Source organism: Silene latifolia, chromosome 1, assembly GCF_048544455.1.
Source record: "Silene latifolia isolate original U9 population chromosome 1, ASM4854445v1, whole genome shotgun sequence".
NCBI classification, from domain to species: Eukaryota; Viridiplantae; Streptophyta; class Magnoliopsida; order Caryophyllales; family Caryophyllaceae; genus Silene; species Silene latifolia.
This window is the reverse complement of record NC_133526.1, coordinates 193,296,971-193,318,720: the sequence shown is the minus strand read 5'-3', so window position 1 is coordinate 193,318,720 and position 21,750 is coordinate 193,296,971. Positions and strand designations below refer to the sequence as shown.

The following is a 21,750-nucleotide window of genomic DNA, read 5'->3' as shown; positions in this document are numbered from 1 at the left end:
AAACAAACACATCCATTTATTATATGCGTGCCACGATACAAAATGTTAAATGTTTTCAATTAGAATTCCTATGAATCAAATCATACATTAGACGTTCTTTACACAATAAAGCGACCAAAGCTCTCGAACCTCATTCATTTGTTCAATTGTTATTTCCGCACCTGAAACACACTACATAAAAGATGAGGCTTAGGAAAATATAGGCAATTTACAAAAAAAAAAAAGGAATAATTGACAATAATAATCCCACCTTTTGTCTTTCTTCCCATAGTAATCCCATCTTTCATTATTCTCATATTAAGCCCACCTCTATGGTCTATCTTCTACAAATAAACCACAAGACTTGCTACCTCTTTAGCCAGTTGCTTTACTTTTTTTATTAATTAAGTCATCCCCTTTAATCCAAATTTCTTGACTCATATGTAACATGTACTGCTCATCTCTATCTTTTTTTCCAGATTTTTCCAAAAAAAAAATACAAACAATATGAGTTTGTGAAATGTGGGAATATTAACTTTCAAAACAATAAATGAATAACCCCTTATCGCTTAACACATATATAAACTCAGGTAATGTAAAATTTTAGGGCTGGGAGTTTGGGAAATAAAAAATACAGTTTGAGAGAATAAAGCAAGTACCTTTTCTATGCCGTCCTCCGATAATGCGTAGCGTACGGTGATATCATACATCCACTTCATAACATAATAACCACACTCATAATTCCCTGGCTGTTGAGTGCACTATATTTATAGAAAAATAAGAGTTAAGTAAAGACTCTAAGCTCATATAATCTAAGTCAAATATACTACCACCATAAGGTAATGAATTATAATTATAATAATTAAATAAATAGGGTAAATTGATAATTTATACCTAGCATAATCCCATTTTTAAAAACTTATACCTAAGATAATTTTCTTTCAAAACTTATACCTAAAATCTTAATTTCTTCCAAACTTAATACCAAATCTCAAAAATAGACATAAGTTGACGGTTTAACCCTTATTAACTTGAGGGATTTCACATTTTCCCACCCCATTAACTCATTAATCTCAAACTGGGCAAATCCACCACATATACCTCACCACCACCACCACCACCACCGCCACACAAACCACCTCCTTTCCCACCAACACCTCACTATAAGAACTTACCCTTTATCACCGGAACAAACCCCTTCAAACTGCTCCAACACCTTTCTAGCAAAGCGCAACGTCCTCTTAACCAGACAAAGAGGAATAGTTCCACAATTGACAAAACCTCATCGGCCACAGCTGAGTCGATAAGTCCGGACACTTCATCAATGCCGGTAAAAGCCAGCCGACAAGGAAGGTCCAATACGGCGGTAGTCTGGGTCAAAAGGCAACAAGTTTCCTCTAAAGTATGACCCATTGGAATCGAATCGGTTACGGCAACGGATTGTCCTATGGAGGTGGAGATGAAGGGGGAAAGGTGAGTGCATATCTCGATTTTGGGGGACTTATCTTGGGGCTTTTTTTCCTTACCTGCATAACATTCTCAATCAACCCAGAATTCAGCCACTATTTTTCCTTACCTGCATAACTATTTTTTATGGGTTTCTTCAATTATTACTTCAACTATAATTAAAAGACCAACTTTAGGATTTATTTTTGTGTAAAAGTTAACCGTAGCTCATTTCATAAGAATCCCAAAAGTCTTCTCCCTCTCTTACTAATTCTAGTTAAATTGTTTGGCTTGGCTTGGATTGGATTTCTATAGAACAATTTAAATTGTTTATGAAAATAAAACTCCAGTTGTTTGGGTTTAGGGGGGAGCATATATAATCTAAGCAAGGGGAGAATGATATTAAGAAGGGTCGGACATCGTTTCACTCAGTGAAGAGTAAGGGGCAGCTCAATGAAATGTAACAGCGGCAATAGAAAGCGATTATGACGACTCTGAAAGAAGAACAATGATTCTATAAAAGAAGAAGAAGAAGAAGTAGTAGCGTTTGTGGTGTTTAATAAATGAAAGAGAGTGATTATGTTTTATTAGTAAGGGTAGAACTGTCAATTTATGTCTCTTTTGGAAAATTGATATTAAGTTTGACGGAAAACAAAATTATAGGTATAAGTTTAAAAAAAAATTATCTTAGGTATAAAATTTGAAAAATGGGATTATAGTAGGTATAAATTATCAATTTACCCTAAATAAAATGACGTTATACGTGTTATAGTTACAAGTTAACAAGTTTCCGTATAAAGCAACATACTCCAGACAAGTCAAAAGACACAAAAAGGGCAAGATTCTGATCGAGGCAAAACAAGTAATCGTAAAAACCTACATCGGTAAATATCGCTAAATAGCATCACCAAACCTCTGCTTCAAGAGAGTCTATCCATGAGTAGTTCATTTTTTTAACATATCATAAGAAAACAGAACACTAGACAAGTTACAAAACCTAATTGACAACATTAGGGACAAAAGTCCAAACATCCTAAAGATGACAAGATCAGGTGAATAAATTTGCACAAATATTTTCAAAGATTTCTTTATACCCTTACTTTCCATCACTAGGAAGGTTTGGACTTGCATTCCCAGTCAAGGGAACATCAGAGGAAGGCCAGAGATATGGTCTTAAGCATCAAACAAAAGAAAAAAAAAAGAAACAGGAGTAAGATTTCTATGATAATTGAAGTGGAAGAAACTTATGCTGTGTTTAATATACTCTCTGCCCCTTTCCTGCGGGTCTTGTGGGGGTTCAGGTTGTTGAGGGATGAAATTGGGAGTTTCCACTTAGTTTGTGTACATTTTTTTTGGTTAGGATATCAAAAGTTCAAGCCTCTGCTGAGGAAGGAAGAGACGGAGGCAGACCTAAGAATATGGGTTTCAAGGCCGTGGAAATAAGCGTTACAGACTCTGTGGTTTGACTTCCGCTCAATTCAATCATTCTATCCGAGTGACAGGATATGTTGAATTTTTTATCATTTTAGTGCTATTTAACAAACTATTTCACGTTTTGGTATCCATTTGAAACTATTTGTCCCAAATCTACGCTAAATTCGATACTTCACAGGTTTACATACGACAACTTAATCCAGAAATGGGAAAGCTTAGATAAACACTGAGTTTCTATCAATAGAAAAACCCCGGAAAAACGGACAACAGATGGCTTTCTAAGAAAATCACAGCCACGTCTGAATAGTAGTTGCAGACTGAATCATAAAAACATATAAAGCCGCTATTAAAGTTAGCCTCTTACTGGTTGGTTTATGCCAGTTTTGTCATTTCAGGTCGTTGCCATATTAGTGAGGATGGAATTGTGGAACCCCGAAGTTTCATGTGATTAAGTTAAGTGCATAGACAATAGAGTCATAAGATAGACTGGTTGGTCTTTGCTTAAGTTCCATGTAGTTATGAATTTCGATTGTGTCCTTGAACTTAAGCAAAGTCATAAACAAAAAGTAACTTAACTTATTAATGAAACGCATTCGCAAAACAACAACAATTTTCATCACTACCACCCCTTAAGCAGCTAATTTAATCAATCAATTGCATAGACACAAGATTCTCAAATGCAGCGGCATTTATTAATGAAAGTACACAAATTACTGGCGACTTGTACTAGTAATCAAACATAAAGTGCATATCTTATCCGACTTGTACAAAAACCGAACCATTAACAAATCAAGCGGAGATATTAACGAACAATTTGTGAATAGAAGCCTTGAACTGAAAAAAACATTCAGCAGTCTCCGAACTATTAAGGACCATAGTCAAGCCGTACCCACTACTAATGCAACACATTAAACAGTTGACTTTGTATACATCCTGTTATTTGGCTTCATTACCAATGACGACGATGATTCATTTTCGAGCACATTGCATTAAACCCTGTGTTCATACGATGGACCCACCTGGCCATTGGATGCCATAATGCAAGGAGAAGAAAATTCCTCTCAATCTATCCAAGTAAGATTTGATATGTATTCATAAAATGACACTATAATACTAGTGAGTGAACTATAACCAAACTTCCTCAAATTTTGCACTTGCATAGACTCTGAGGACACAGTGCAGGGATCTATTAATAACAGTCTAGTTTTGATAATAGCATTTTAGCTTCTCTTAGAGGTACAGTCACCTGCCTCAGCTAGGGACGTCTCACCAGTAGTATTACTAATAAAATATCTGATCTTGAACCCGGCTACTAATAAGCAGTTCTAAGATTTAAGAGACACACTTCAACATTAAATCTCTCTTAAAAAAAATACATAAAAACTATGAATTGTTGCTCTTATTAGGGTAATTTTCAACACAAAAATATTTTTACAAGTTTCATTTTTTTTTGTACTATTTTGTCAAATTGAAAGTCAGACCGTCACTTGACTCAATTCCTACAACAAAACCGTCACTATATAGTACAACAGAGGAAGTATTAGATAATCCGTATGTTTATGGAACTGGCAAAAGGTTAATTCAGTGAGTTATTTTTCTATATACCATCCTAATCCAGAACGGATGAAAAGTGAACCTTTCGATTCATTGGAAAAGGAAACAAAACATTGTCACTGTATCATTATTGCGAAAAAATTTCACAGAACAAAACAATAACTGGCGGGGATATTAAAACGAGCATCAATCCCAAAATACACAGAACTAGTTTCACACGGCAACAACAACAACTAGTCAGCAACAACAAGCGAATGATTTCTAAGAACGCAAATTATTGTTTTCATCAGCAGTAGCATAAGACGGTGTTAATTGTAGCATAAGACGGTATTACTCCGTAACAATTAACAGAAGTACCAGAGCCCTAAATCGCTATATTGAATTCTAACAATCGCAAATAACTTCAGATTGCTTTCACATATCATACAAGTAACCAAATAGTTGTCACATATAATTGACTACAGCATATGTAATTGCAAAATAATTGGAGAAACAATAAAAAAAATTTGGATGCAGGCATACCTGATTAATAGATCATACGGGGTTAAAGCAGAAAATCGATTGAGGGGTTCGCAGGTGCGCGTGACGACGGGTAGATAAGAATTGTGGTGGCCGGAAAAAGAGGAGGCGACGACGACGGGTGCGTGGGTTTTTGTGGGAAGCAAAGGGGTAAGGGTTTTTGCGTGGGGGAAGGGTTTTTTGTGGGAATTATGCGGGTAACTGAAAGGTCGGTCTGAGTATTACGTGTTTGTCGCGTGAAGGACTTGTTTTAATGACATCGGTTACAACCGATGTATTTGAAAGACCTTTAAAATAATTGTCAACGGTTATGACCTCGGTTTTAAGAAAACTGATGTAATGTCGATATATTAACATCGGTTTTCATATAAACCGATGTTAATATAATATAAATAACATTGTTTTGATTTTTAAACCAATGTTAATAACTCCAATATTAAAGATTACATCGTTTTTATTAAGAAATGATGTAACTAAGGCGATGTCAATAGGACTTTTTGTACTAGTGCCGGATTGGCCGGGGCAGTCATATTTGCATCTCAACAGTGCTTATACGCTTTTATACTTCGGTAGTGTCTGCCCGGCTTTGGCCGCGGCGTCTATTCTGGCATGACTATGGAGGGACAAGTATTTTGATGGAAAACTTGGATTATTCTTCATAAGGTATAATCATGCGTTGGGGTGCCCACAACGGTCTCGGACACCTCCGCCGCTATACAAAATATTTCCTTAAGTTGTCCGTGTTCCAGTGGCTCATTAAAGGAACACCCTCCATGTCTGTCAGCCGGTATGTCCCCGGCCTCATTTCCTCAACCACTTTGTAGGGTCCTTCCCAGTTGGCCGTCATTTTACCATGGATGTTTCCTTTGTTGGTCGTGGCTGACTTTCTTAGGACTAGATCTCCTACTCTTAAGTCTCTTTTGTGGACCCTACGGTTGTATGCTCTTCTCCTTCGGTTTTGATACACTGCCAAGTTAAGCCGTGCCGTGTCTCGGCTTTCTTCGACCAGGTCTAGGGAGGCTTTCAGGCCTTCTTCATTTTCGATCAAGTTAAAGGTTTGCGTTCAAATGTCGGCACCGCTGCTTCAATTAGCGGACGACTTCGACCCATAGACCAGGTGGAATGGATGCCCGTTGCTTCTTTCTCCGTGGTTCTAAGGGACCACAGGACGCCGGGTAGTTCATCAGCCCACCTTCCCTTTAGCTCTTCAACCTTCTTTTTCAGCCCGTTTAGGATTGTTTTATTAGCTGCTTCCGCCTGCCCGTTGCTCTGAGGGTGGCAGACGGAGGAGTATGCAAACTTGATACCGAGCTCTTCTAGCCAGTTCATCACCATGTCACTCCAAAACTCTCGGCCGTGGTCAAATACCATGACTTGGGGTAACCCAAAACGAGTTATGATGTTTTCCCAGATTACCTTTCTCACGGCCGCCGTGGTCTTGGCGAGTACCGCGGCGTTTCGACCCATTTGGTGAAGTAGTCAACGGCGACGATCAGGTACTTCCTTCCTCCGGAGGCCGTCGGAAAGGGTCCTAGTAAATCCATCCCCCATTGTGCAAATGGCAGGGGACTAAGTACCGGTTGCAGGTCTCGGGAAGGTGCGTGTATCACCGGAGCATGCATCTGACAATTCTTGCACTTCTTGGTCTTAGCTCTGGAATCCTCAAGCATGGTAGGTCAGAAGTAGCCGGCTCGTAGAGCTTTGTGGGCTAGCGTTCTTGCCCCCATGTGATGTCCACAGATGCCTTCGTGAATCTCTGTCAGTATGAGCTCCGCGTCGGCTGAGCCGACACATTTCAAAAGTGGTCTTATCACGGACCTTCTTTATAGTTCTCCTTCGAACACCAAGTACCTTGCGGCGATCCTTCTTATCTTCTGGGAGAGACTGCGGTCCTCTGGTAACTCTTTTGTTAGTTTGTATTTCATTATCAGAGTCATCCACGTCGTCTCGGCTTCTATGTCGCCCACCATGCCGACGGTCTCAGTGATGCTTTTAGCATTCCTGATATCCATCAAAGACACGGTTGGTGACATTCTTGATGGTTGAACTGGCAAGTTTTGAGAGAGCGTCGGCTCGGTTGTTCTCAGATCTGGGGATGCATTGGATTTGGAAAGATTTCAATTTTGCAGTGTCAGCTTTTACCCTTTCCAGGTATCTTACCATCCCATCGTCTCGAGCCTCATACTCTCCTCTGATTTGGTTAGTCACCAATAGTGAGTCTGTCTTCAACACAATGTGTTCCGCCCCGGCAGCTCTAGCTAGCTCGACTCCAGTTATCACCGCCTCGTATTCGGATTCATTGTTTGAGGCCGAGAAGGTAAACTTCAAGGCATACTCAAAATCGTCCCCGTTTGGGCTGATGATAAGGATGCCGGCTCCTGAGCTGTTCATCGTGGAGGACCCATCGGTGTATACTTCCCACACTTCGGGATTTGGTTCTTCTTGATATGTGCACTCGGTCAGGAAGTCTGCAAGTGCCTGCCCTTTTATCGAGGGCCTCGGCTTGTATTGAATGCCGAAGCCGGATAGCTCTACTGCCCATTTGATGAGCCTGCCGGATTTTTCGAATTTTTCCAATGCTTTCTCCAATGGCTGGTCGGTTAGGACCGTCACGGGATGTGCGTCAAGTAAGGTTTCGATTTCCTTGCGGCAACGACGACAGCAAAGGCTGCTTTTTCGATCAGCGGGTAATTTCTTTCGGCGGCCAGCAGTGTATGGCTGATAAAGTAGATTGGGTGTTGCTGCTTGTCTTCTTCTCTGATGATTACGACACTGACCGTGGCCGAGGTAACTGTTATGTATAGATATAGCGTCTCCCCCAGCATCGGCCTGGATAGGGTCGGGAGAGTTAGAAGATGAGCTTTCAGTTGCCTGAAAGCTGTGCTCTGTTCCTCCCCCCAGCTGAAGTCTTTATTCCCCTTCAACACTTTGAAGAATGGGGTGCTCTTGTCGGCTAACCGAGAGATGAAACGGGCGAGAGCCGCCATCCTCCCGGTCAACATCATAACCTCTTTTCGATTCCTCGGCTCCGGTAGGTCCAATATTGCTTGGACTTTCTCTGGATTGGCATCAATTCCCCTGGCGCTGACAAGCACGCCGAGGAACTTACCTGCCCGGACACCGAAGTTGCATTTTATTGGGTTAAGTTTCATCTTGTATTTCCTTAGTGAACAAAATGTTTCGCTCAAGTCGGCCAAGTGCTCGCTGTCAGACTTGCTTTTTACAATAGCATCGTCGACGTAAGCCTCGATGTTTCGCCCTTTTTGATCTTGAAACACTTTGTCCACCAGCCTAGTGTAAGTTGCGCCAGCATTTTTCAAACCGAACGACATCATTTTATACATGTATGTGCCGTGTATGGTGATGAATGCGCACTTAGGCATGTCTTCTTCGGCCATGAATACCTGATGGTACCCTGAGAAGGCGTCTAGCAGGCTTAGCATAATGTAGCCTGCCGTTGCGTCAATTAAGCTATCTATTCGAGGCAAGGGATAGCAATCTTTAGGGCATGCTTTATTAAGATTTGTAAAATCAACACACATCCTCCACCCCCCTGATGACTTCTTCACCATTACAACATTTGCTAGCCACTCAGGGTAAGTACAAGGCATGATAAAGCCCTCCTCTAATAGTTTATCTACCTCGGCCTTGATGGCGTCATCCTTTTCGGCCGAGGAGTTCCTCATCTTCTCGCTTGACAGGGGCGGCGGTGGAGAGCACGTTCACTTGTGAACGATCACCTCTCGGCTCACGCCCGACATCTCGGCGGTGAGTACGCGAAGACGTCTTTGTTCTTCCTCGCAGTCCAGGAGATCGGCTCGAATTTTGGCTCCGTGCCCGACACCGCGATTACGGTGCGTCCTGGGTCAATTTCCACTTGCTCGGTCTCGGCTCCCTCGACCATGCTGACGTTGTTGGTGTTCATCGGATCACCCTCCTGTTGTAAGGATGGGCTCTTCACTTTCTCTGATTTCTTCGCCACTTTGAGGGATTGCATGTTACACCCTCTGGCAGATATTTGGACATTGACAATTTCGTCTTTCTCATCCTTTGAGACGAGCTTTTGTGCCTCCCCCCGGTCCGAGACATACATCAATGTCAGGGCCCGGATGGACATTACAGCATCGGCCTCGCTCAAAGTAACCCGGCCTATCAGGACATTGTAGGCGGACGAACCATCAATAACCACGAACTCAGACCAAACATTCTTGGCCGCATCTGCCTGGCCAAACATCACCGGCAACCTGATTGACCCCAGGGATACCAGGCCGGCCCCCGAGAAGCTGTATAGTGGGTTGGTGCAGGGGCTCAGGTCCTCAATCTTCAGACCGAGATTGAGGAAGCATTCCCTGAACATGATGTTCGTGTAGGCGCCTGTATCAATTAGGCACCTCTTAACCAAGTGGTTGGCTATGTCCAGGTGGACTACCAGCGGGTCGCTGTGCGGGGCTACGACTCCTTCGTAGTCTTTCTTTCCGATGGTTATATCGGGGACGGTGGAAGCGGGGATCGCTGTGGTGGGCACAAAGTTGATGGCTTGGTAAAGCTCATTTAGGTGCCGTTTGTGCCCATTAGCTGACCCTACGTTCTCGTTTCCTCCGATAACAACCTGGATCACTCCCATCCTCTGGAATACTGATTTCCTATTCGCCCCGTCGGAGCTCGTTTCCGGGGCCCCAGCTACGTACTTGCTGAGGGCCCCCTTTCGGATCAGCTCCTCGATGACATTCTTCAGATGCCGACAGTTGTCGGTCTTATGGCCGGGCTGGCCGTGGTAATCGCAAAATTGGCTTGCGTGGCCTTCCGCCCTCGTCTTGGGGGGTCTTGCCCACTTCTGCCCTTCATTCTTGCTCAGGGCGAAGATCTCGGCCGGAGATTTGACCAGGGGGGTGAGACCGCTGTACCGCTTCTGGGTGTATGGTCCCGAACTCCCCCCGGCGCCCGCCGAGTTCTGTTTCCTATTAAATCTCTGAGGCCGTGATCGATTCATGTCACGACGACCTTCATCAATGTTGTCCCGGCGGCTCCTCCTTTCTGGGTGTCCAGCTTCACTGTGGCCTACCCAGGTCTTGTGGTAGTCCTCCACCTTTACGGCTCGGTCAGCCATCTTTCTGGTGGAGTCCAGGTTGAGGACCTCGCACTTGATCAGCTCATTTTTGAGCTCGCCTTTCGGGAGGCCTTTCATCAGTGCGAAGGCCGCCAGTTCGGTGTTCAGCTCACGGATTTGCTGAGCTTTTGCGTCGAACCTCTTCACATAGCTTCGTAGAGACTCGTCCTCCCCCTGTCGGATAGTGAGGAGATCCGATGTCTCCACGGTCCTCCTCTTGTTGCAAGCGTACTGGGCTATGAAGTTATCCCTTAGGTCGGCGTAGCAAAGATATCCGAACCATTAGGCGGCCCCTTGTACCAACTCTGGGCCATCCCATGCAGAGTCGTTGGGAAGACTCGGCACCAAACCTCATCAGGGTGCTCCCATACCGACATGTAAGACTCGAAAGCCTCGGCGTGGTCGGTTGGGTCACTTTGTCCCCTTTGTATGATAGGGACGGCGGCTTGATTTTGGTCGGCACGGAGACTTCGAGGACATAGGCACCGAGGGGTCACGACCACGTGTCGAATGACACGTGGCGATCGGCTCCTCGCAGCCCTAGTCCGGCTTCTCTCCCCGTGGCGGGAAGGGCTTCTTGTTGTCCGACTTTGGAGAGTCGGACTTCTTTCTTCATTTCTTCGGGGGTGGCCTCGTTGTTGCCGCGGCGACGCTGTCCTCCCGCGAGTGGGGGAAGGACTTTAGTCTCGCCACTCGGCAAAGACGGGCTCCACCGGCGTCCTAGTATGCATGGCTTCTTGTATCGCCCCGGACAAGTTGTTCAGGGTCACTTTATGGGCCCTGGTCACCTGTGGGTGTGCTGCCGTCACCGTCGTTGCGGCGGGGGTGATCAGCGTACTACCCATTAGATCCAGGAATAGCTTCAGTTTGGCTGCATCGACCACATGTCCCATGATAGTGACATGGCCGGCGAGCAGCGGTGTTTCTGGCTCACTTGGCATCCCGTACTTCACCGGCTCAATCACTCGGCCGGTGGGGGACTGCCTGATCTCAGAATTAGGGAATGTGTCATCCTGGTAGAGTTCGGTTTCTATACTCACAAATTCTGGCTGTTTTGACATTTTCTTAGCTTGTTGGGTGGGTTTTGTTTTGTGTTTTTTTTTGTAAGGGAGGTGACTAGCTTTTAGTATCTCTCCCCACAGACGGCGCCAATTGTTCCGTGTGTAATTTCGGAGCAGTGTTATGACCACGTAAGCTTGATGAATGACGACTTTGCTTGACTCTTCCTTTCGGCCTCTCCTGAAACAATGAACAAACTGAGGGCTCGGCTTGGTACCGAGCGTACTCACTCCGACGCTCAAGTTAGTAAACTTAAAGAGATTAAGTTGTGTGTTACTTGGCAAAGTATATTGTAGAGAGATAAGGGAGTTTATACCAGATTAATAGTGAGTTTATGGATTATTGGATTATTTTTGGATCCTTTTCTCAATGAGAGAAGTGGAGTATTTATAGATGTCTACAAAATATAATAGTACGAGGCCTTTTGGGAAGGAGCCCAAGAGTAAATCCGTGAGGGCTTGGCCCAAAGCGGACAATATCGTACTATTATAGCTTGTGGACACAGATGGAGCAGAGGCCCAACACAGGATATTCACGCTTCCGTTATACATAAAAGGCATTAAATTAAAGATATAGCTACGAGATTCTTTGGCTGAGTTCATATTACTGAGGAACCTCCTTGTGTGAATTGCTTGCAAAGTGTGAACATGTAATATTCTGTGTATTTTTTTTGTCTGAGTATTAAATTATAAATGATATTGATTCAAAAGGGTATTAGCATCTTCAAACCTTTTTTCAGCACACACTTACATGTTTGCTGACCTTGAATAATTTTTGGTAATTTATAATGCAGAAGGATTTAGTGCGAGTTGACCACTGACCTTGAATAATTTTTGGTAATAATTTTTACTAGTTTTTAGTAGTTCGTGGAATTTCCAGATTCCTGGCTTAAGGCAGACGTGGAAGAGGATAATATTAAGTCTCGTTTTGAGAAGATTATTCATATTGAGCAGCAGTTGCATTTTCGAAAGAAAAAGGTACTTATATTTGTTCATGAGGAGACTAGAATGATAGCAGTTGCCTTTTATTCTCAATCTTTGAGATACTACTACCTAGTTTCCTAAACAAATTCCGATTTTTGTTTTGATTTTATTAGTATCCCTCAAAAAGTTCCTAACTGTACAAAGATTTCTTATAATATTTCCCAATGTTAATGTTATATACGGAGTAAGAGACCGAAATATGGTAAAATACATTATACACACGTTCACCTAATTAGCACTGTTTAAGGAGGGAGTTGTGCAAAGCGCAAATCATGAAACAAAAAACAACACAAGCACTAATCCCTATTACTTGTATAACTTCTGAATTGAGATAACTCCCAGGTATTGTTGGAGATTAAGGAATAAATCTGTTATAAGAAGTTTGTTATAAGCTGTTAGTTACACAACTAACTTTAGTTAGTTGTAGATACTCTAGTTAGTTAGAGCTAACCACCTCCTTGGTTAGTTATAGGTCGGTTTATGTTTGTTATATGATATAGGACCATTTTGCACCCTTTTTCCCTTTATTTTCATGCATATTCGACTCCATTTGAGGTGGTTTTGTACCCCCTTTCCTCTTGTTTCTTGTCCCGGTTCCCTTTACTATGACACTGTGGCCCCCTTGCAGAAATTGAAGCGGGAACGGGTGAAACGAAGCTAGAAAGACGGGAATACTAAGCCACGCATGAAAGATGAAGGAATGATGTTGAGAAGTACTCTCAGCCGGTAGGCCGGTGAAATGGCCAGCCCGGTACTGGGAGCACGTATATACATGAAAACAAGGAAGAAACAAGGAAGAGCATCCCCAGCCGGTGGCCCGGCGGCCGACTAGCCGGCTGGGAAGACACAATGAGCTAGGAAACAAAGAAGTTGGAAGAAAGTTACAGGGATCTCCCTGCCGGTCAAATGACCGACGGAAATGCCAGGGCCGGGAGTACCCCAAAGGGCAAAAGTCAAGATTCGAGGTCAAAGGTGTCCCAGCCGGTCATGGACCGGCGGCCGACTGACCGGCGAGCATGCCTGATGATTCCCAAAGATTGTTTAAAACTTCCAGAGATCTCCCAGCCGGCCAAAGAACCGGCGGCCGGTTGACCGGCCGGGAGTGCGTATACGTGTTTCAAAGCCCATTTCAATTTCTGTCCTAATCCTTGTGGAACCTATAAATACCCCCTCTTAAACCCCTTTTGTACATATAACCCTAGATCCAGAATATTTACCCTTTCAAGCTTAAAACTTTGTTAATCTCTTTGTTAATCTTTCCTTAATTAGAGAGAAGTTCTTCAATCAATTAGTGATTGAATTTGGGTTTGTAAGAAGATTGAAGGATTTCCTTCTTTATTATTTCTATCCAAACTCCTCTTTCACTATTGTGTTGGTATTAATTCTCTCCCTATTTTCATTTGTTTACATTTTGTTCTTCTTTCATGTTTGTTTCATTGTTTATGCTAAAATTTTTGTTGGTGTTTGTTTGTTGTTGTTACTTTCATCATTGTTCATCTTTTAATTGTTCATCTTTCCCTTGTTTCTCTTTCATTTGTTCATCATTGGGTAGTTGTCCTCAAAGACTTAATCTTTGAGTTGATTTGGTTAAAGATTGTGTCTTTTAGTTTAATCAACCTTGTTATTAGATTAAATCATCTTTCCTTACACCTATTGTTAGATTGTTGCATGTTTAGTAGTAAATTTCATCTTCCCACCATGTTTGTGACCAAAGTTTCCATCTTTATTGTTTATTTTGCAATTAGGACCATGATTAGTGAGCAGTCCTCCACTAGGGCTAATTATTTGGGGAAATTGGTGAGGGTAGGTTAGAGGAATGACTTGGTTTATGGGTTGACTTTTAGGTAGTGTTGATTTACGACCCTTGACCACCAACGAGAGTTGGTTAGGTTGTGATTTGGATACCCGAGATTTGACCCTATTGTTAACTTTGGTTGAGACCGAAAGGGAGAACCGGGGTAGGACACCTCTAATCTAGCGTTTGAAATCGACCCTCGAGAGAGGGAGTGGGATGACCCGGGAATTGATGGGGCTTAATGACCTTAGCAAATAACCGGACTACCTTGGGAAAATGCATGTTTTTGGGGTAGTTGGGTATTGGGTTAAGGATTCCGACCTTCGAACCCGAGAGGGGGGTTGGTGGGTAGTACTAGTGTCCTATTTCGAACCCGAGAGGGGGGTCTTAGGCGAATTAGAGTCGTCACCTCCTTACCTAACTACCCTTGTGATTAGCCAAGAGATTTGATTGTGTGGAATTACGAATTGTTTGGGAAGAACCGAGTCTTAGGTTTTTAATCATTTGATTTACATCCATTTAGTCTATCTTGCTTTTTCTCCTATTTCTTTATTTAGTTGTTTTACCTTGTTGTTGGTAGTTCTAGTATAACCTTCTCCCATTATTGTCGACTTAGCTAAACCATAGAGTTAAAACGATTAGTAGTCTTCCTAGCTCCTTGTGGGATCGACCCTTAATAGTGTACAACGATAAAATCGTGCACTTGCGAGGTATAGCTTGATACCATCAAGTTTTTGGCGCCGTTGCCGGGGAGTTCGGCTAGATATTAATTGTTTTCGTTCTTGTTTAGACTAAGTCTTTTGTTACTAATCCCTCTCTTGAGTGTGTAGGACTTTTTGCATGGTTAGGAGAGCTCGAAGAGGTCAACCAATACGCCCGATTGACCACGAAATTGAAGCAACCGCAAGAAGACTAAATTCGCTCCGTAGAAGAGGACTTATAGAAACACCGATTCCTCAAGAAAATCCAGTAATTGAGAACCTTCAAGAAGAACCACGGGTCTTTGAAACTTTCGAAAATCCTTTTGCAACACCGGAAACGGAAGTAACAATGGCCGCGGTTCCTATGAGAGATAACTTGGCTCCGAAAAAGGTGGTGAATCCGAGTATTGTGAAACCACCTATTCAAGCCAACAATTTTGATGTGAAAGCCACCTTGCTACAACTTGTCCAAGGGAACCAATTCGGAGGGGGAGCCACCGAAAACCCCAACGAGCATCTCAACGAGTTCTTGGATAGTTGTGACATGTTCAAGGCCAATGGAGTCACGGAAGATGCCGTACGCCTTAGGCTTTTCCCTTACTCTTTGAGGGGAAGTGCCAAGGAATGGCTTAAAAGTTGTGAACCCGACTCTCTTCGGACTTGGGACGATGTCTCTAAGGCTTTTCTCAACAAGTATTTCCCACCCCAACGCACCGCAAGAATCAAGAGTGAGCTCCAAGGGTTCACCCAACAAGAAGATGAGACCCTTTATGAAGCATGGGAGAGGTACAAGGGCCTCCAAAGGCTATGTCCTCACCACGGTATTGGGGATGATGAGCTCATTAACAATTTCTATGAAGGGTTAAACAATGAGATGAAGATGAACCTTGATTCCGGCTCGGGGAAGGGAGCTTTGGATAAGATAGACCATAAGACGGCGAAAGAGCTTATTGAAGAAATGGCTTCTCATACCTTTCATTGGAACAATGATAGGCACAAGAGGAAAGGGAAGTCAACGGTCGAATCGGCCAACAATGTGGAAGTGAAAGAGATGCTAGAAGAGCTTAAGCAACAAGTAGCCTTGATGAGCTCAAGCAAAACATCTAGCAATTCTTCTATGAGGAACCAAGTCTATAGTTGTGAGCTTTGTGGAGACCAAGGACACCCACCCAATGAGTGTCCTTTGGTGATTGGAGATGGCAATTGTATGGAGCAAGTGAACGGGATATGGGAGTCTAGTCCGGCCAAGCAAGCATTTAACAACAACCAATATCACCCCGGATTGAGAGCCCACCCAAAATTCTCTTATGGCTCTCAAAATGTCCAAAACCCAACCTTCCAACAAAAGTCACAACAACCAAACTTCCAAACTCAAAAACAAAACACAACATTCAATCAAGGTCCACCGGGTTTCCAAGGAAGAACCTTCCAACCTAGACAACAATTTCAATCACCTCAACCACCAACAACCACCAACAACCACCTCAACCTCCTTCCTAACCCTTCACCCACCATCAAAATCACAAAAAAATGGCCCCAAAGAAGAGAGTGAGAAAGGGGGATTTGGCACTTCAACAAGCGGAGGCGGTAGCGGCGGCGGCGACCGACATGAGCACCGATCCCGACTTCCCGGATGTCCAATTCGTTTCCATCACAATGAAAGGTAAATTTGTTTTATTCAAAAGACGCCCCATTGCCCCCACCCGATTTATTGATAGACAATCTATGCGGGAGTTAGGGCTAGACCAAGTTACTCTTGACTTATTTGATGGGGTGGGCATGAAAATGATGTACGGGATATATGAGAAAACCTATGCCCGTCTCACTTGGGAGTTTTTGAGTTCCCTTCGTCTTGACAAGCATCGCCAAACCCAAAAGGTTGCCTTTTTGCATTTCCGGTTGATGAACAAGGACTACTCCTTGACCCTTGCGACCTTTGCTTCCCATTTCGGGCTTGACACAAGCCCTCCTCACAAGGCACCGGAGACCTTTGACCATGGGGCCTTATGGAAGGCTATTACGGGTTTAGATGATGTTCCGGGGGTCAAGAGAGCCGCCAACACTGTCCATAATGCGGCTATCCGGGTTTGGCATCGGTTTATGGGGTGGACTGTTTTTGGCCGAGAGGAAAATCACAATTTCCGAACGGAAGAGTTGGAAATTCTCGGCTCTTATCTTCGTTCCAACCCCACTACATTCAAAATTGACATTGCCCACCACTTGGCACTTACACTACAAAGGCTTAGTAATTCTCCGGCCTCTAATACGGCCGTTGTCGTGGGTGGACTCATCACCCATTTGATTAAGCGGCTTAATCGGAGGGTCAACTTGAGTGGGATGCGGTACATGATTGGTGACACAATGTTGTTCAAGAATTATATCCACCACAACCTCGGTTGGTTGAAGACCAACCCGAATGATGGCCTTGACTATTGGCAAATTCGGGTGGATGGAGTTGACCGAAATTCTATCCCTCTTCCCAATCCCGACAAGATGAAAGTAGTGCCCAACTCGGAGTATTATTTGCTTGAAATTGAAAATCTTGAAGACCCCTCTATTCCCCAACAAATCAACCCGAATCTTCGGTACACTCGTGGCCGACCTATCATTTCCGCGAGGTCTACCTTGCGATATGCTCCACCGTCTAATCCTTTTGCCCCCGGGCCCTTCCAACAAGGAGAGGGGTCCTCCAGTCAACAACAACAACAATCGCCCCCTCTCCACGCCGACCTCATTTCCTTCATGGAGGAGATGAAACTTAATATGGCAAACGCCGCAAGTGAGCGGCATGGGCTTCAACAACGACTTGACCGAATTTACTATGACCATTCTCTTGGTCAATTCCCGGTCTATGATGACTTTATGAGGAACCAATACAAACACCCCTCCAAAATTCACCCCTCTTACTATTTATTCCCGGATGACGGACATCCGGAAGATGGGACCTTCCGCTACGGAGATATTAACTTGCGGCCCGACTACTTTAGCGCCCCGGTCTTTCCCACCCCGCCTACCACCCAAGGGGAGGGACATGACGCGAGGTGGTTCGGGGGTGCCCCTTCAATCTTCCAAGAGGGCGGGTCTAGTGGTGCCGGAGGGCACCCGGAGATGTTTGTTGGTATGAGCTCGGCCATGGAGGATTTTAGCTCGGATGTCCACTTGAACACGGACGATTCCATCCGTGAGTCCGAGTTCGGGGCAATTCAAGGTGATGGTGATGGTAATGATGATGATGGAGATGATGATGGTGATGGTGATGACGACTTTGAGTAGAGCCTAGTAATGAGGGCTCCACTTCTTCTTCCCTTTTCGATCCAAAGCCTCCGGTATGCTCCCCATATTCAATCCAAATGACAAGTACGATCTCTCCCTTTTATCCAAATCCTCTCCTTCATGTTTAATTTTTCGCATGCATTTAGTTGATAGTTCACTTAGTTGCATCATATAGGATTGCATTAGATTAACAATTTTGTAATATATTGTCACATTTAGTAATTGCATTCACTTAGCATAACTTGCATTGTCATTTAAATTTTGCATATAGAATAGAGCATGCATTGCATTTTCAAAATAAAAACCAACTAAAATTGAAAAAAAAAATCAAAAACCACCAAAAACATGTTACTTTATTTCACTAATATGCCCTCCCATGTCTATAAATAAGTGTGGGGAGGGCCTAAAAAAAAACAAAAACATATCTTTTAATTTGAATTCCCTCCACACATTTATTTCCATTTGGAAGTAATGTAAATAAATAAGTGTGGGGAGGGAGTTCTCATATCAAAAACCCAAAATTATGTCCTTTTAATTTTTTTTTAATTTTTCAAAACCAAAAATCACAAAAATATGTTATTTTCCCTTTGAAAAATCAAAAACCAAAAAAATATGTTCCTTTCTTTTTCTTATTCACTCCCTATGCTTTTGTCCATTGAGGACAATGTACATCTCAAGTGTGGGGAGGGAAATATCCACTCTTGTGAATATTTGTTTATATTTGTAAATGCTTGTAAATTTAAGAAAATTCAAGAAAAAGCCTAAAAATTGAAAAATTTCTGAAAAATTCAAAAAAATTTTGCATTGTATATATATGTTTTGTCTAACCTTTTGGCTTGGCGCATTGACCACTTGAGGCTAAAGGGAGCTAGAAGACCGCTTGGTATAATCCTTCCTATCTCTTGCTCCTTGTACTATTCTTTCTTTTTGGTATCTTGCATATTTTGAAGGAGAATGAGAATTTTGTTGCTTTGGGTGTCTCCTTGGGAGACCGTTTGGAATTTTGGTGTTGATATGCTGCTAGGTTTAGCCAATTTGTTGCACGTTTCATTTCATGTTTGTTTAAATTTCCGCATGAATTTGTTCACATGTAAATACTTGTTGCATTTCTTTCTTTTTGCATTGAGTTTGTAAATAAGTTTTTAAGGAAGAACATGGTCAAAGGAAGGGAACCAAGTACCCCCATGATGAACTAATGTGCCCAATAGTGCCTTTCCCCTCCTCGTGACTCGCGCCCGTGACCTCTTAGTTAGCCGAGGAAGGAGGGCTTGACCAATGAGTTTGGACCGATCTTGTGAGACCTAGGGCCGTAGACTAGACCTTTGGTTCGACTTAGCCACTCAAAGGTAAGGGTAGAGCCTTCTAGGGCGGGTACATTCATACCCCGCCCTCATCTAGGTTCGAGAGTAGGTCTCCTCGCGAGGCGTGTCACATCATTACGCATAAGTGTGTCGCATCGTCCTTAGATCGTGAAATTGCATTACATTTTTGTGCATATGATATGAAGCAAAAATCAGTTTATATGAACCTCACATAGCCAAATACCCTTGTTTTATTCCCTACATTGTTTCCCTTTTTGATTCACCCCCTTGAGCTTAGCCCTTTTCATTTGGCAAACCCACCTAAATAGCTACATTCCCATAACCACCCTTCCTTAATCAAGAATTGGTCGGTTTTGTAGTTGTGTTGTAGGAGGTGATTTGGGGCATAGAGATGGATAGTACACATATCCTCTGGAATACTGATTTCCTATTCGCCCCGTCGGAGCTCGTTTCCGGGGCCCCAGCTACGTACTTGCTGAGGGCCCCCTTTCGGATCAGCTCCTCGATGACATTCTTCAGATGCCGACAGTTGTCGGTCTTATGGCCGGGCTGGCCGTGGTAATCGCAAAATTGGCTTGCGTGGCCTTCCGCCCTCGTCTTGGGGGGTCTTGCCCACTTCTACCCTTCATTCTTGCTCAGGGCGAAGACCTCGGCCGGAGATTTGACCAGGGGGTGAGACCGCTGTACCGCTTCTGGGTGTATGGTCCCGAACTCCCCCCGGCGCCCGCCGAGTTCTGTTTCCTATTAAATCTCTCAGGCCGTGACCGATTCATGTCACAGCGATCTTCATCAACGTTGTCCCGGCGGCTCCTCCTTTCTGGGTGTCCAGCTTCACTGTGGCCTAACCAGGTCTTGTGGTAGTCCTCCACCTTTACGGCTCGGTCAGCCATCTTTCTGGTGGAGTCCAGGTTGAGGACCTCGCACTTGATCAGCTCATTTTTGAGCTCGCCTTTCGGGAGGCCTTTCATCAGTGCGAAGGCCGCCAGTTCGGTGTTCAGCTCACGGATTTGCTGAGCTTTTGCGTCGAACCTCTTCACATAGCTTCGTAGAGACTCGTCCTCCCCCTGTCGGATAGTGAGGAGATCCGATGTCTCCACGGTCCTCCTCTTGTTGCAAGCGTACTGGGCTATGAAGTTATCCCTTAGGTCGGCGTAGCGATATCCGAACCATTAGGCGACCCCTTGTACCAACTCGGGCCATCCCATGCGAGTTGTAGGGAAGACTCGGCACCATACCTCATCAGGTTGCTCCCATACCGACATGTAAGACTCGAAAGCCTCGGCGTGGTCGGTTGGGTCACTGTCCCCCTTTGTATGATAGGGACGGCGACTTGATTTGGTCGGCACGGAGACTTCGAGGACATAGGCACCGAGGGGTCATCGACCACGTGTCGAATGACACGTGGCGATCGGCTCCTCGCAGCCCTAGTCCGGCTTCTCTCCCCGTGGCGGGAAGGGCTTCTTGTTGTTCGACTTTGGAGAGTCGGACTTCTTTCTTCATTTATTCGAAGGTGGCCTCGTTGTTGCCGCGGCGACACTGTCCTCCCGCGAGTGGGGGAAGGACTTTGAGTAGTCCACATCGGGCAAAGACGGGCTCCACCGGCGTCCTAGTATGCATGGCTTCTTGTATCGCCCCGGACAAGTTGTTCGGGGTCACTTTATGGGCCCTGGTCACCTGTGGGTGTGTTGCCGTCACCGTCGTTGCGGCGGGGGTGATCAGCGTACTACCCATTAGGTCCAGGAATAGCTTCAGTTTGGCTGCATCGACCACATGTCCCATGATAGTGACCTGGCCGGCGAGCAGCGGTGTTTCTGGCTCACTTGGCATCCCGTACTTCACCGGCTCAATCACTCGGCCGGTGGGGGACTGCCTGATCTCAGAATTAGGGAATGTGTCATCCTGGTAGAGTTCGGTTTCTATACTCACAAATTCTGGCTGTTTTGACATTTTCTTAGCTTGTTGGGTGGGTTTTGTTTTGTGTTTTTTTTTGTAAGGGAGGTGACTAGCTTTTAGTATCTCTCCCCACAGACGGCGCCAATTGTTCCGGGTGTAATTTCGGAGCAGTGTTATGACCACGTAAGCTTGATGAATGACGACTTTGCTTGACTCTTCCTTTCGGCCTCTCCTGAAACAATGAACAAACTGAGGGCTCGGCTTGGTACCGAGCGTACTCACTCCGACGCTCAAGTTAGTAAACTTAAAGAGATTAAGTTGTGTGTTACTTGGCAAAGTATATTGTAGAGAGATAAGGGAGTTTATACCAGATTAATAGTGAGTTTATGGATTATTGGATTATTTTCGGATCCTTTTCTCAATGAGAGAAGTGGAGTATTTATAGACTTTCACCTTTTGTCACGTAGTGGCCAAGTGGCAGAGCAGGTGGAAAGACTGTTCTACCCTCGGCCGAGGGACCCATGGCCGGCCGGCTGGCTAGTTGCCGAGGGGACTTGGATGTGAGTACGCGGATATGCCTCCCGGCTGGCCAGTTACCCAGCCGGGATACAAGTGACAGGCCGACAGGCTGCGTCGGTTAGGCTGTCCAAGATGTTGACTTGCTGTGGATATCTTTGATCTTGCT

The 21,750-nt window shown here is 44.3% G+C and overlaps 1 protein-coding gene and 1 non-coding gene across 5 annotated transcripts in view; both read right to left on the bottom strand.

Annotated features, from left to right (window-relative positions):
• The window catches only part of LOC141614590 (uncharacterized), a 237,844-nt gene that overhangs the window by 185,419 nt on the left and 30,675 nt on the right, over window positions 1-21,750 (bottom strand). The window lies entirely within an intron of this gene.
• On the bottom strand, window positions 15,296-15,402 carry LOC141618825 (small nucleolar RNA R71). The gene has a single exon (XR_012531508.1). It is a non-coding gene; the product is annotated as a small nucleolar RNA R71 (small nucleolar RNA).